This window comes from Empidonax traillii, unplaced genomic scaffold (genome assembly GCF_003031625.1).
Source record: "Empidonax traillii isolate 1590-97213 ecotype Southwest subspecies unplaced genomic scaffold, ASM303162v1 scaffold1087:size276498, whole genome shotgun sequence".
Lineage (NCBI taxonomy): Eukaryota > Metazoa > Chordata > Aves > Passeriformes > Tyrannidae > Empidonax > Empidonax traillii.
Window position 1 is genome coordinate 70,030 of NW_020956280.1, and position 13,562 is coordinate 83,591.

General features: G+C 48.3%; 1 protein-coding gene across 1 annotated transcript in view; it reads left to right on the forward strand.

Annotated features, from left to right (window-relative positions):
* Positions 1-314: 314 nt before the first annotated feature.
* Positions 315-13,562, forward strand: part of STK38L (serine/threonine kinase 38 like) — a 33,270-nt gene continuing 20,022 nt past the window's right edge. Inside the window, exon 1 of the mRNA XM_027904767.1 lies at positions 315-384. The gene's annotated coding sequence lies outside the window, so the exon portion shown is untranslated. The remainder of the gene's footprint in view (positions 385-13,562) is intronic.

The following is a 13,562-nucleotide window of genomic DNA, read 5'->3' on the forward strand; positions in this document are numbered from 1 at the left end:
GAACTGATCCCAGCAAGTTCCAGCTGGACATGAGGAAGAACTTCTTTGCTGTGCAGTGACCCAGCCCTGAACAGATTGCTCAGAGAGGTAATGGAGTTTCCTCACTGGGCTGAGGTGTTCGCAGATGATCCCGGGATGCCGCTCCCGACGCTCCACGGACACTCCACGGGGCGTGGAAAGGGCGGGACGGCCCTGAGGGGAGGGGGGCGTGGCCGGGCGGGGCGTGGTCTCGCGCGCCGGGGGGCTGCCCAATCGCGGCGCGGCGCCGGGGCGCGCGCGCGTGTGCGCAGCTCTCGCGAGAACCGGCGGGTAAACAGCGTCCCCGGCGGGGCCCGCCCGCTGCCATTGAGCGCGGGGGCGGCGCCGCGCGCGGACCGGGGCCAGGTGAGTGCTGAGGGGAGCCGGGACAGCGGGGACAGCGGAGACGGGAACGGGAACGCTGCTCCCGGCGGGCAGACTGCCTCGCCGCCCGGCTGCTGGAGAGCGCCGATTTCCTCCGCTCTGCCTCCCCTCCTGCCTCCCCCCGCGCCGTGAGGCAGCAGGAGCAGCCATCGCCACGGAGCCTGAGGGAGGGCGGCTCAGCCCGGAGGGGGTTCGTCCCGCTGTCTCAGGGTGGGTTGTCCCTCTGCCCTTCCTCCCCCCCCCTCCCCCCCGGTGACTTTTGTAACTTGCCCCTGTACCCTCGGGGGTTGAGAGGCTGCCACTGACCCGGGGCTCCTTAGACTCCTTAGGCTCCATCCCCCGGCGGGTCGGGGACCCCTCCCGGGGGCTCTCGGTGAGGCTGTGCCCCGTGGTACAGAACGTGGCTCCTCTGGCTTTAAAAAAAGCTCCGTGTGCTGCCCTCGTTAAAAATAGAGAGATGGAGGGACCGAATTATCCCCCGTAATGCGCTTAGGAAAGCAAACGGGACCTTCGCGAGTTTCCACTCGGGGAAGAACAAATCCCAAGCGTTTCCCCCCCCGCCCCTCCTCGAGCTAAAGGAGTTTGGGATTGGGGGCCCCTCCCTGTGGGTCCGGGGGGTCCGGCTGGTGCTCTGTGTCTTTGGAGAGTTGTTATGGAATGAGAGAAAAGTGAAACGCTCAGAACCGAGAGAGGTCTCGCGGTTTTTTGTTTGGTTTTTAATTGACCTGGAGCGTGGAGAACGCGGGAGTTCCCCACGCGTGCCGCCGCTGGTCCCTCCCGCCACACCCGGGCTGGGAGCAAATCACCCTTGCTGGAGCTTCTCGAGAGAAAGCAGCGCTGAAAAAAGTTTGATTGGAAAGCCAGACGAGTTTCCTGGAGGGGCATTTGCTGGGGTATATCCGTGTTGCTGGTTTGCTTTTCCCATGCTCCTCGCTGGAGTTTTTGTTGCCCAAGGATGCTGGGCTCGGTCAGGTGCGCTGATTCAGTGTTTTGGTGGCGGCTTTTTAAAGTCACTCGAAGCACAGCGATCTCGTTTGGGAGTGTTTATGGCGCTAATAAATCTCGCTGAGTTGTTGTGCCCGTTCCGTAGAAGGCGGCTGGATATACAGAGAAATCTGAAAAGCTGTTTTCATTCCTTGTCCTCGGAGTATCAACCTTTATTTGAACCGGAATGGGCTGATGAGCAGTGACCACCTACCCTCCTTTAGTGTGAGAAACCTGTCATTGTACCTGGTAGAATCGAGGCGGTTTTACCTTCGGTGCTACATGTTTTCCTGCTCGTTGTTAAAAAGTGTCTTGGGCAGGAGAAGGCAGGTTTGCGTGGCTCTCTGAAACGAGCTCGTTTGTTTTTCACCTTGCACAAGGCACGCTCCGTGTTCACTTTAAATGTTATTGTTTCACAGAGCTGAGGAAAAAAAAATGCTAAAATGAAACATTTATGTCTCAAACGCTTCAGGAGAAAACAACCTCCCCCCCCCCCCCCCAGGCAGTAGCTAAATAGAATTCAGAAGCAAATATTTGCAGTGGGCAGGTGTCATGCTTTATTTCTTCATGGTTTGTTTGGGTGTTGGGTTTTTTTATTGCAGAAAGTCTTTCTTAAAAAAAACCCAATCAACAGACCCACGCCCCATCATTAATTAATTCAGCTTTCCCTCAGTCCGTGCTTTTTATAATTAATATGTTCTTCCCACTGAGTTTCAGCTGAGAGTTGGTTAAGAAGTGAAGGCAGTTGATAAACTCTGATATTTGTATTCCTGGAGATGCAGGGTAGATGTGCAATGAGCAGGATTGCTCCTCTGAATGCAGCATTCATCAGCACAAAGCCTGCTAAGCTGATATTAGATGGTAAATGGTTTGCTTTTAGTCCCCCTGAAAGAGGCTTTATGTGTCTTAGGGTGATGGCAGTTGACATAAATCAAACGTGCAATTGTCCACAAAATAATTTAATCTCCTCTTGTTGCTCAGTCCAACATGCAGCTGCACTTAGAGCAGACCTGCCACCAGCAGTAATTGCATTACAGTGGCTGGGAAACGGGAGCTTGATGAATTCCTGAGGTCTGATTCTTCAAGAAGGGTTGGTGCAGAATTTTTCTAAGTCTGGTGATTAAATAACACACACCCAAAAAAGAAAAGGTGTTACACTGAGGGTAACCCAATCTAATGTTATGGGGTGTGACCTCAGGCAAGTGTTAATTCCCAGTGTGAATTTGTGTGGTGGACTTTGTCTTGAAGCATCAGAAATTAAATTGTCAAATGCAGAAGAGTAAATACTTTGATGGATACAGAAAATCCTGCAGCTCTGTGGTCAAAAACTACAGAGTAACTTCTGGCAGTCCCACTGCTCCTGCATGGGAAAGTTTTTCTTTAGTGATGAAAACAAATTAGGAACTGGAGGGATAAATAAATTATCAAGGAAAACTTGCTTCCCTTGTCACAGATAATTTGATCAGCAAGGGAAGCATTAAAATGGGCAGCTGTCACAGCCTTTTACTTGGGAAATCAGGTAATCTTGGGAGGCTGCCATTGATATCTCTCTTAGTACTCTGCAGAGATTAAAAAAGCTCAGGGAAACAGTGGACCAGGAGAGAATCATTAATCCCGAGGCTTCAAATATTTTCTGATTTCTCAGTAATGTAGGCATCAACTTTTACTTTCTGGTTCCAAACCTACAGTTGAGACTTTGTGCTGTGTGTCTTTAATATTTGTGCCTACAAAGTTCCCATTTGTTGCTGACAGGTGGCTTTAGGAGAGTTACAACTGACTGGAAGGTGAAGGAAGCAGAGACCTGGAACTGTAGTGTAATAAACTGACTTTGGGAGGCAGCTGGTGTGAGGTTTTGATTGTCTAAGGAGCAGCTGACTTTATATTTTCCCTGATAAAAGGGAGCAGGGTTTGATTAGAGTGGTAGCCTGGGTTTATGGGGTTACACAAGAGTGAGAATGTCCTGAAGCAGTAAAAAGAGGGCCAGCTCTTCACCTTTTAGTAACAGGGAACAGACAATATTAAGTAACAGTTTGGCAGGTTGTGCAAACAGATGGAGGTTATCTGAGGTGGCAGAATGAATGGGAGGGAGGAAGTAAAGGGATAATTTGGATCTATATGGGAGAGGAAGGCTGTTGATTGTGTTCCAGCTTATATTAGCTGTGTCTCTTGTGTTCCAGGCTTGGAGCCTGTGGTCACTGGCATGCTGTAGAGGGACTCCAGTCTTAGCAAAGATCTTGGAATGTTGAGATTCCTTCATTTCCTCCCACAAAAAACAAACAAACAAAAAAACCCCCACACCTTTTTGTTATCTCTGAACAGATAAAAGGTTGTGAAACCTTTTTTTTCCTCCTGTGTGTAATAAAAACAGCTGTTCCAAATTCTCTGGAGTACTGAGGGTGATGTCACATGAAGTCAGGCGTTTATAAAACATGCCAAGGTGTTTTAGCAATTAAACCTCCTTGCAGCAGACCAACACTTGGAAAAACTTGAGTCAAGTGTGGACCTTACCGGGAAGCTGTCCTTGGTTGAAGGCCCTTTTTGGGAGCAGAATAATTGTCATGAGAAACACGGTTGGGATTAAACGGGGTGCAGCTAAAATGAAGATGTTGGGGCGTGCTGAGCCCCAGGAGTTACAAAGACAAGGAGTGTATGGAACGGGGAGGCAATGAAAGTCATCACTTCAGTAAGACATGACCAGCCTGAAGCAGCTTCTGAGAAGGGCAGAAACAACAGAGGGAAGGGGCTTGACAGCAGCAGCTTGTTATGGGTGGGGAGCTGTGTGTGCCTGGGGGACTCTCCTGGCCCCTGTCCCTGGGGCAGCTCAGTGACACAGCTCCTCTAGGACACTTGTGCTGTGCCATGAGCTTCCTTCAGGATCACTGGGAACCCCCACAAAGGGCAGGTGTGGCCTCCTCCCATAAAAACCGAGGAAAAAACCCCTTTCCTTTCAGCAGAAATTCCCTTTTTAAAAATCAGCCAGGCAGAAACACAGGCGTAGACCAACGACACCAGGTTCCTTTTGTCTTGCTTTGTACGTTGGAAAAGGGTCTATTCCAGCCTTATTTCTTAAAATTTGTTTTAATTACCTTCTCCAATGAGCAGTTGCGTAACGTGTTCCCTGCCCTTCCCTCTTGCTGGTGCCTTACAAGGGAGGGAACCAGAACGGCAGCCAAATATCAGCCCCATGATGAAAGAATTGTTCCACTTAAAATGTCACTGATTTTGAGCCTGCTGAGTCCTGTGTGAGGAGGAAAGCTTCTATTAGCAGCTCCCCAGACAAAAGCAGTGCCCTGCATTGTTTAAAAGGCAGTTGTTGTTCCTCAGAGTTGGAGAGCAGGGAAGTGCATCCAGCAAATTCTGACTGCCAGGGTAAGGTGAAAGAAGGGAATGTCATCATTTCTGGTGTCATCAACTTGCGTGTTTGTCACTGAGCTTTACTGGTTTCGTTTGTGCTTGGTTTGTCCTCTGAGGAGACAGAGAGCTCAGGGTGAGTTGCTGTTCTTTATGACTGAACTTGCCACGTTTCACTTTTGTGAACAAAGAGTAGAGATGACCATTTTAGATTGAAGTGTCTTAGATGGAGGTGGATCCTCTAGTTAGGCCTAATTATTGTATGGAGACTCTTTCCCTGCCCTATCTATCTTTTCAGGAAGTTTAATTTAACAGAGAATAAAATACGTATTATGTGCATTTTAGCCCACTTGTCCTCTGGGTATGGCGACCTCACTGCAGCAATCAGAAACTTTTCTTTGATTTTTTTTTTCCTCCCCTTCTTTATTTAAAAAAACCTAAAACAATTACATTAACAACACCTGGAATAATCTCCTGCAAGTTGCTTATTTTATGAGTCCTCAAAGGATGCAAAACTCTGGCCTTCGTGAGGGTCCAATGAAGAAATTCCCACTGCCCGTTTGCACCAGCAAAATAACATCATTCTGCTCAATAAAATAGTCTTGGCAATCAAGGAACACTTAGGAAACTAGTAGCCCCAGATCCATTTTTTCAGGAGCATTTTATATCACTTGGAATCGCAGTGGAAAGTCGAAAATGAAAAAGGAAGTAATTGTGAGGTAATTGGGGGAAATTGCTGTGCTCTAACAAAGATAAGTAGTTTCAGCTCGTTTTTCCTCTGCCCTTTCTTTTGAACAAGCAGCAATATTTGGAAGTTGCAGTTTTGTGCAAGGTCCAGTTGTAGGCTCAGATTTTAGACCCCCAGGAATGGGATGAGCCGGGGCTGCAAGAGAAGAATTGGAATGACAGTTTTGGTTACGCTGTTTTTTGCTTAAACAAACAAACAAAAAACCCCACAACAAACTAAAAATGGAAGCCTGATCGTTCTTTGCATTTGCATAGATAGAAACCTGTTCTTTGAATTTTTTACACTGTAGAAGCTCACTCTTGAAGCTGGTCCTGACAGCATCTTTCTTATTTACCTGCCTGTAATTTTCTCAGTGTGAGGAGCACCGTGTAAATGTCTTTTTCTTGGTTCTTTTGCCTGAGTGCTCTGAGTTGGTGGTGTCATCTTTCAAGGGCTGAGGGGATAAAAGCTTCTGTACCCTTCCTTGGGACGTTAGAGGGAGTGAATCTGCAGCTGAAGAATATAGTTGCATGATGAGATTTTCCTCTGTCAGTGTAGAATCCAAGTGCTTTCCCTCCCTCTCTTGCCTGGCAAGGCTGGGGTTTGCTGCCAGGTTGGTTCAGTCAGGCCCACCCACCTCCCTTCTCCTTGAATCCTGAAGTGAATCCCCTCCAGACACTGCAAACTAACAAACCACAGTGGGAGCAGTGCAGGTCAAGCTCCAGATTTGTCCTGGCTGGAGGCTCCTGTCTGGAATGTCTGGGTACAGCTTCAAGGGTGAACATTTCATCAGCAAACCTGATTGACAAGGTGAAATCACTTATAAAATGGGGTCCCAGCTTATATGTACATTTAGGAAGGGAAATAGGGGATTTTTTCTGGAGGAAGTGCAGCTAGTCTGTGGGATGGGAATGTTCCTTTTGCATGGCTCTGGCATGTTGGAATTCCTCAGGTCCTGGGTTTTAGTGCTGAGCAAGTGTTGGGCTCCACGTGGTGCTTAAAGAAACACCTGATTAGTTCCTGTGTTGTTAAAAATGCTCTGGGATGCTTCCACCAAAGGTGCTGGGTGAAAGCAGTTGGTGTTTTTGAAGGAATGTGCTATTTTGAGGGAGGATAATTCTTTTTCCCTTCCTCGTTCAGCCCTTGGCCTTTAGAATGGTATCAACAAAGGAAGTGACTCTTACAGATGCTTTTGTGATGTGGTTCCTAATTTACTGACACTCAGATCCTTTGGCTCATTTCACCAAGGAGCTTTTTTCCAGTTACTGCCTGGACCAGCTCTTGGAGCTGAAAGATGCCACCTCTGAGTGCCAACCCTGCCTCCCAAAAATCAGAACAACTTGCACTACAAATATTTCAACGCGAGAACTCAGCCTTTGAAGTTTTGGCACTTATTTGGCAAAGGATGTCTCTCCAAAGAGGTATTTTTAGCAAACACTGTATATATATAGAGAGAGAGAGCTTCAGATCTGCATCTTTGTTTGCTTTTTTGTGTGGAGAATATTTTCACTGTGTGGAGTAAAAATGCCAAGATGCTCAAGCCACAGTCGAGTTCAGCTGTCTGGAGTTTGGTGGGAGCTCTGCCTGTCCATGTTAGACAGTTCCAGGTCCTCTTCTCCTGGGGGGGTCCAGTTTTCAGGGATGAAGGGAGGAGGGGTGGCACCTGCTTTGTTTGCTTCGTTTGGCCTTTGGAGCATATAACACATATTTTAAGATAACGCATTTTAATAGAGCACATATTTTAAGTATAAAGTGTAGGACTAATATTTCCTGAGGTTGGGTCTCTAAAAGTGCTTGAGAAACTTGTCACAGGCCAACAGAGGCTCTGGAGATGATCAGGAGAAGCAAACTGCTAAATCCAGAGGCTAATGCCAGGTATCCCCATCACAGCAAAACCTGGGAATTCCCAGGCTCCTTTTGTTTTGCCCCCAGCACAGTCAGAGTTCCTTTGTTTTTCTCCAGGAGGGTGTGAAGGATGTGCTCCTTCAGCAGCAGCTGCACCTCTGAAAAGCCCCGGGCTCAGGTCAACTGAGCCTTTTTTCCCATTTCCTGCTGTAATTCTGAATTTTCCCAGAGTTCCTGGTGCCATTTTCAGTGTTAAAAATAGGATTCCATAAAGCATTTTTATGTTCCTTAAGTGCACACATCTTGTCCTTCCAACGTGTGTCTGCGGGAAGCTTTGCCGGGGATGCAGCTCTGACCTCATCTGACTGTAACACTAAACTCAAGGTAAGAGGCAGCACCGAGGCAGCAATTCCACGTCTCAGCTCTTCCTCCGGGGTTTTTGGCAGCTCCTGCAGGTTTCCCTTTGTGCCTCACATGCTGCTGTGGTGCTGCAGAGTTAACTTTCTTCCTTTTAGTTGATTTTTTTCTGGGTGGCTCCGATGGGTTTTGTTGTGCCTCACTTGCCCTGTTTTCTGGAGTCAGGTTGGAATTGTCCACATCTTTTGAGAACTGTGTTTGGAGAGTGTGGATGGATCACCAGCCCTGCAAGTGTCCAGGAATAGCTGGATGAGGCACTTAATGCTATGGATGAGTTGACATGGGTTGGACTTGATGATTTTGGAGGTCTTTTCCAACCTTTATGAGTCTCTGTTATCTTGGATATATCTCTGCTCCTAAATGGGTGGATTTGGAAGGGGCCTGTTCCCTACAGTTTATAAAATACCTCAAGCTCTGGGTGGAAAACACTTTAAAGGGGGCGAAACATGCCTTGCTTGAAGGCTGGGAGGAAGGTCCCTGAGCCAGGGAAGCCGGATAAAGCTGCAGCTCCAGCTCCCTGGAAGATGAAGATCCTTTCTGGCACATTAACAGGAGGAGGAATAACCCAGAGGGGAGGAAAGCAGCTTGAGGCTTGGGAGCAACCCCAGGAGACCTTTGGAGCTCTGGGCATGCTGGGAAGAGGGAGGGCACACACCTTTCCTCCTGGAGGCTGCCGGCAGCTTCCCTGGGCTTTCAGGATCTGCTGGAATTTCCATCATTTATTTTGCAGAGTTTCACTCAAGGGGATGCCAAACAAAAAAGAGGGGGAGGCGGGGAAAAGCAGCCTGGCCTCTAGATCTTGTTCCATTCCTGAGTTCTCATCTTAGATCTGGGTAGAATAATGACATTTTTGTTATGGATCTAGGCTAGGGAGGTAGGGCTCAGTGTCCGTGGGGCATAATCTGGGGAGTAAAAAGTGGTGGTTTTTCACAGGTCTTTTCTCACTGCTTCTAAAATTTGGGATTTCACTTGGTTTTCTCTCTGTAAATGAGTGCAGTTAAAATGTGTTTTAAGGCTCTGCTGAAGCAATAATTAATCATCTGAGGAATCACAGATGTAAATGTTTTTGATTCTGTGCTAACACTACGTTATTAGGCCGCTTTCTCTTTATTTTTTGAGGTGCTCTGTATTTCCAGGAGTGAAGAGAGCAGAAATCCCTGTGATTTGTGGAGCTGAGATGTATTCCCTCCTTCCCCTGTGTTACATCCCTGTGACAAACTGCATTCCTGATGTTGTGTGGCTTGACTGGGAAAGTGTCAAACTTTCCCAAGGTTGGCTGTTTATCAGAGCTTTAAAATGCAGCTGATTAATGGTATTTGCATATGAGCAGCAGGGTGTGCAAACACTGGCTGGGGACTCATTCCAAGGAATGCTTTCAGCTGGACTCAGGGAGCAGCATTTCCACGCTGGGGCTGCTCAGCTTGGAAACACTGTCACCAAACTTGGCCTCTCGCAGTGGGTTAATATTTCACTGTCCTTCCCATTGCTTTTCCCCGTAAATTGTCCTCCTGTTTCTAAAATCCGAGATTTCCACCCCGTCCTTGGGCACAGGGAAAAACCATCTCGGTGCTTCACCTTGCCACACTCCCTCCCAAATCCACGACTCCCAGGCCAGTGCTGCACTCACCAGATGGGCAACTCAGGCAAGGCAAAGAAAGGCCCACATGTCTCATATTTTTTGGGTCAAATGATGAATTTTCAGAGCAAATTAATAATTTGTGAATACTTAAAGACCACAGTCCATCATACACACGAACTCCTTGAGCTCCTGCCGTGACCTGCTGGCTCCAGGGATGATGTTTATTTTCTTGCAGGCACACCCTAAGTACATTTTTGCCCTTTTTATTTTTTTTAACTCTGTAGGGTTTGTTTTTGCACATGGGGAAATAAAATAGACTGCAGATCATCTGTTCCTTAATCCAGTTTCCTGTGTTGTAGCCGAAGAGCGTCCTTCCTGTGGGCATGCATCACCTCCAGATGGTCAGGGCTTCAGGTCTTGCGTCACTGGGCAGAAATTTCAGGGAGGTTTCTCCACCTCGAATCACCACCAGAGCCTGTGTTTGGGACACCTGAGCTGGTAACTGCTGGGAGAGCCGTTGTGTGGGATGAGAGGAGAGGGATTAAGGAAAGAGGGAGAAATGCGAGCGAGCCCTAGAGCGGGTGTTGCTGGTGTGTGGCTGTAGGTCGGGCATTGCCATTCATCATGGTCAGCCAGTCCCTTGGAAATCAAGTGGACCGTGTTCTGTGCTGTTGCAGCTGAGTTTACCTGACTCACCTTTAGTAGGAAAACTGCTGGAATGCCTGGCCAGGACTGGAGAGGGAGCAGCCATGTGGAGAGGAAGGGGCCTGTCTTTCCAAGAAGTAATTGCAGACCTGCACTGGCCAGTCCTTGAAGCGGGACTTGGCAGCAGCGCCTGTCTGTCAGTGTGAGGGCCTTGAGCAGGGTGCCCATCCCCACGAGGAAATGTTCATGTTAAATAATATTTCCAAAGTGGAAATGACCTCATTCTTCCTATTTGGGTTTTTCTCTGGTTGCTATTTTTGGGAAGTGGCTGCTTGTGTCCAGCTTGTCAGGCAGTTCAGGTGGCTGCCTGAGGGACAGCTACAGTTTCTTTGCCACTCCACCAGGCTCCATCTTTGCACTGAGCTGGTGTTTCCTCAGTTTCCTGCAGGGAGCCCCACTTGTGTTTATCTGCACTTGGCAGATAAAGGAAAGGAGGCACAGTGGCACTGAGGACACCTTGAGGAGGAGCAGTGAGAGCCACTCTGCAGGAACACGAGTGGAGCTTCTCCTTGGAATGAGGTGACCTGTGTTCCATGAAGAGCCCTTCTGACTGCTGATCCTGCTCCTTTTCCAGTCAGGAGAGTGCTCAGCCCTCAGGACACGCGCCAAGACTGTTCTGAAAGGCTTCCTTGGTGGGAAAGGTTTTGCTCCTAGAGAATTTTCTGTTCTGCTTCCCATAATCCATTTCATCTTGAAAGCACAGGAAACTGGGCTTTTTAAAGGTTTATTTGGCTTTAATGGGGAATTTTTCCCTTTCTGGCATGTTTACATCTAGTCCTAGTATCTCAGAGAAACTTCAGCAAAGCTTTCCCTACCCTTTTCCCTCTCACTTTCTCCTGCAGCTGGATGTAGCCAGAGCTTTTCCCCACACCCTGTTTTGCCTCTCTTATCCTTTAACTAGGAAACCAGATAATAGAATCAAATATCTGAACCTCATTTAAAGGAGCACACCACCCATTCCCAGTGAGCTTTCCCAGTCCAAGACTGGAGAATTACCTTTCACTGGGAAATACCCCCCACAAACTGTCATCATCTGTCCCCTACGTGCAAGACTTCAATTTCCTTCTCCTTCCTTGCCTTTCCCTTCTCTTCCTAGGAGGGTGAAGGTGGGATTGTGTAGGAGGGATCCACAGCAAAGCATTCCTGGTCACCCTCCCGCCCTGCAGGAGAGAAGAGCAGTCGGGGCATTAAGGAAAGGCTGCAGGAAGACTCTGGGATTTCACAAAGGCTCTGCCTCTGCAAGAGCTGTTTTCCTCTATAGCTAAACCTCCCAGTTTCAGAGGGGTAAGGCCCGAGGTGATCTGCTTTGTGTGCCAGCAGCTGTCTGCTTCTCCAGCAGTGACAGGCAAAGGAACGAGCTGTTGGAGTGGGATTTGAGCAGGCAAACATCTGCTCTCCAGTGCTGACAGCGTGCACTACCTGCACTGAGGGATCTGTAGGGCCAGAGGGATCTGTTGTGCTCGTTAACCCTGGCCAGAGGCACTGCCCAGGCCATGGCAGGTCACTGGGATCTGCAGCTCATTTAGCAACTCAGCTCCTCTGCTGGCACAGACTTACCGTGTGTAATTACTTAAATTGATTGATGGGATCTAAAAAGAGCCTGGCGAGAGTCGGGGACTCCAACACAGCACTGGAAAAGGAAAAGCAGACTTGGTGCTCCCTTCTCCAGCTTTCTCCAATGCAGAAGCCCCTCCTAGTTCCCAAGGGTCCTGCTTCCCCAGGCTCACTGGAAAACAGAAGAGCTTTAGGGCATGCCTAAAATTTGAGAGGAGAGTTTCTTGGATCAAAGCCAGAACTGTGTTGCAGTTTCATTGACACTTTTAAGTAGGAGATGCATCGGAAGCTCCTTCTCTTATCCTTTACTTCTGTCCTGAGTTGTGTCTCTGGGCCATGAAAGATGCAGGGAAATCCATGTTCCTTTTGGATACTTGTACATGTTTTGGGGTGGGACATATTTCTCACTGGACCTGAGCAGAACTTTATCCAGCTGAGGAGGAAGCAGATTTTTGATCCCCGACCTCGCTCTGTCTGTAGTTATCTCATGGTCTAAAACATTGCAGCAAAATATTTAGCTGGATTTTTTTTCTTCTTTTCATGCCACTTAATTTAGCAGATCTTAAAAGAATGTTTTCTTATGCCTGCCTGCAAGTACCTGTTCAAAACTGTGAAAATGCTTAAGTGCACAGGAATGCAATGACTCCAGTACATAGGGGGGCTTCCTGTTTTTAGACACTTGTGAGAGGACAAAGATTTGCAGCTCTGTGAGACTTGGGGACAGACACAAGTGGGCTGGAGCAAAGCTATGAAATGCTGTTTCACTTGGCTTTCCAGGAAGCTGCTGCTTTCTCTCGTCCCCAGGAAACTGAAATGCATCAGCTCAGATGCCACGCTAAATCCTGGAAGAGAGGGATGGGACTGCAGGTCTGCTTCCCTCATCATGGCTTGTGCTTCAGGGCGTTGCCCTGAGCTGACCTCCCGTGTGGAGCACTCCCTGGAGTGCAGCAGCCTGTGGATACCCCAGCAGCTCCCCTCATTCCCAGCTCTGCCCTCCATCCTTGCTGATGGAGCAGAAGTACGACCACTCTGTTCCCTTCCCTCATGAGCTGGGTGGGGAGCCTTCCCTTGCAGCCACATGCACTGAAGCAGTTTGAGAGGGTACTTCTAACCCCCAAATTATTGGATTGTGTTAAAAACCCAAGAAAATCACATTACCTGGAAAGAACTGAGCTGATGAATATTTCTGATGCCGAGTGAGTGTTGTGAGTGCAGAGTGTCTCCACATGTGCTCCTGACTTTGGGACAGACTGCTGATAGAGCATGAAAAATATCATTGTATGGCCAAAGCTTCGGCAAGTGGAGCTGAGGTGGCAGTGACCTTATTAGCGGGTTTGTGTTTCCCAAACCTCAGAGTGACCGGTCTCCCATGGTTTGGGAAAGCCGAGGCTACGACATCGGGATCAAAAGCTTCTTTGCAGCTTGAAGCGCACAAAGGATTAACTCTAAAAGCAAATAAATGCAGTATATAGCTCTATCTAGTGTATATATACATATTCCCATGTATATTTTTGTGTATCCCTACACAATTTCCCCCTTTTCCTGTCAGGGAAGTGAATTTGTGTTCGCTACCCATCGAAAGTGGCAGGGAACTGAATCCCTGTCCATGGGAGAGCCCTGTTGAATGGCAGGAAATCCTGGAGTGCAGCACAACTCCAATATTCAGTTTTTATTCCATATTAGGAAATATTTCCTTATCATTGCTGCAGGCGTGCTGGAATGGTTTCCCAGTTTAATTTCTGGGAGCCAAATTAAGACGAGGAGGTGCCGTCACTCAGTCCTCGCTTTCGGAAAACTCCGTGGGAAGGGAGGAGCGGCAGGCTCAGCTTTGGGAAGGCTGGCCCTTGTCAGTGCAGGCAGGGGAAAGCAGCCTCCCCAAAGCCCTTTTTAAGGCAATCACTCCATGCCCAGGTCCCCAGCCTGGGCCGTGCAGCTCCTCGTGCTGGCACAAAGCATGGAGAGGAACGAGCAGATGGTTTGGTGGAAAACAGGATGGCT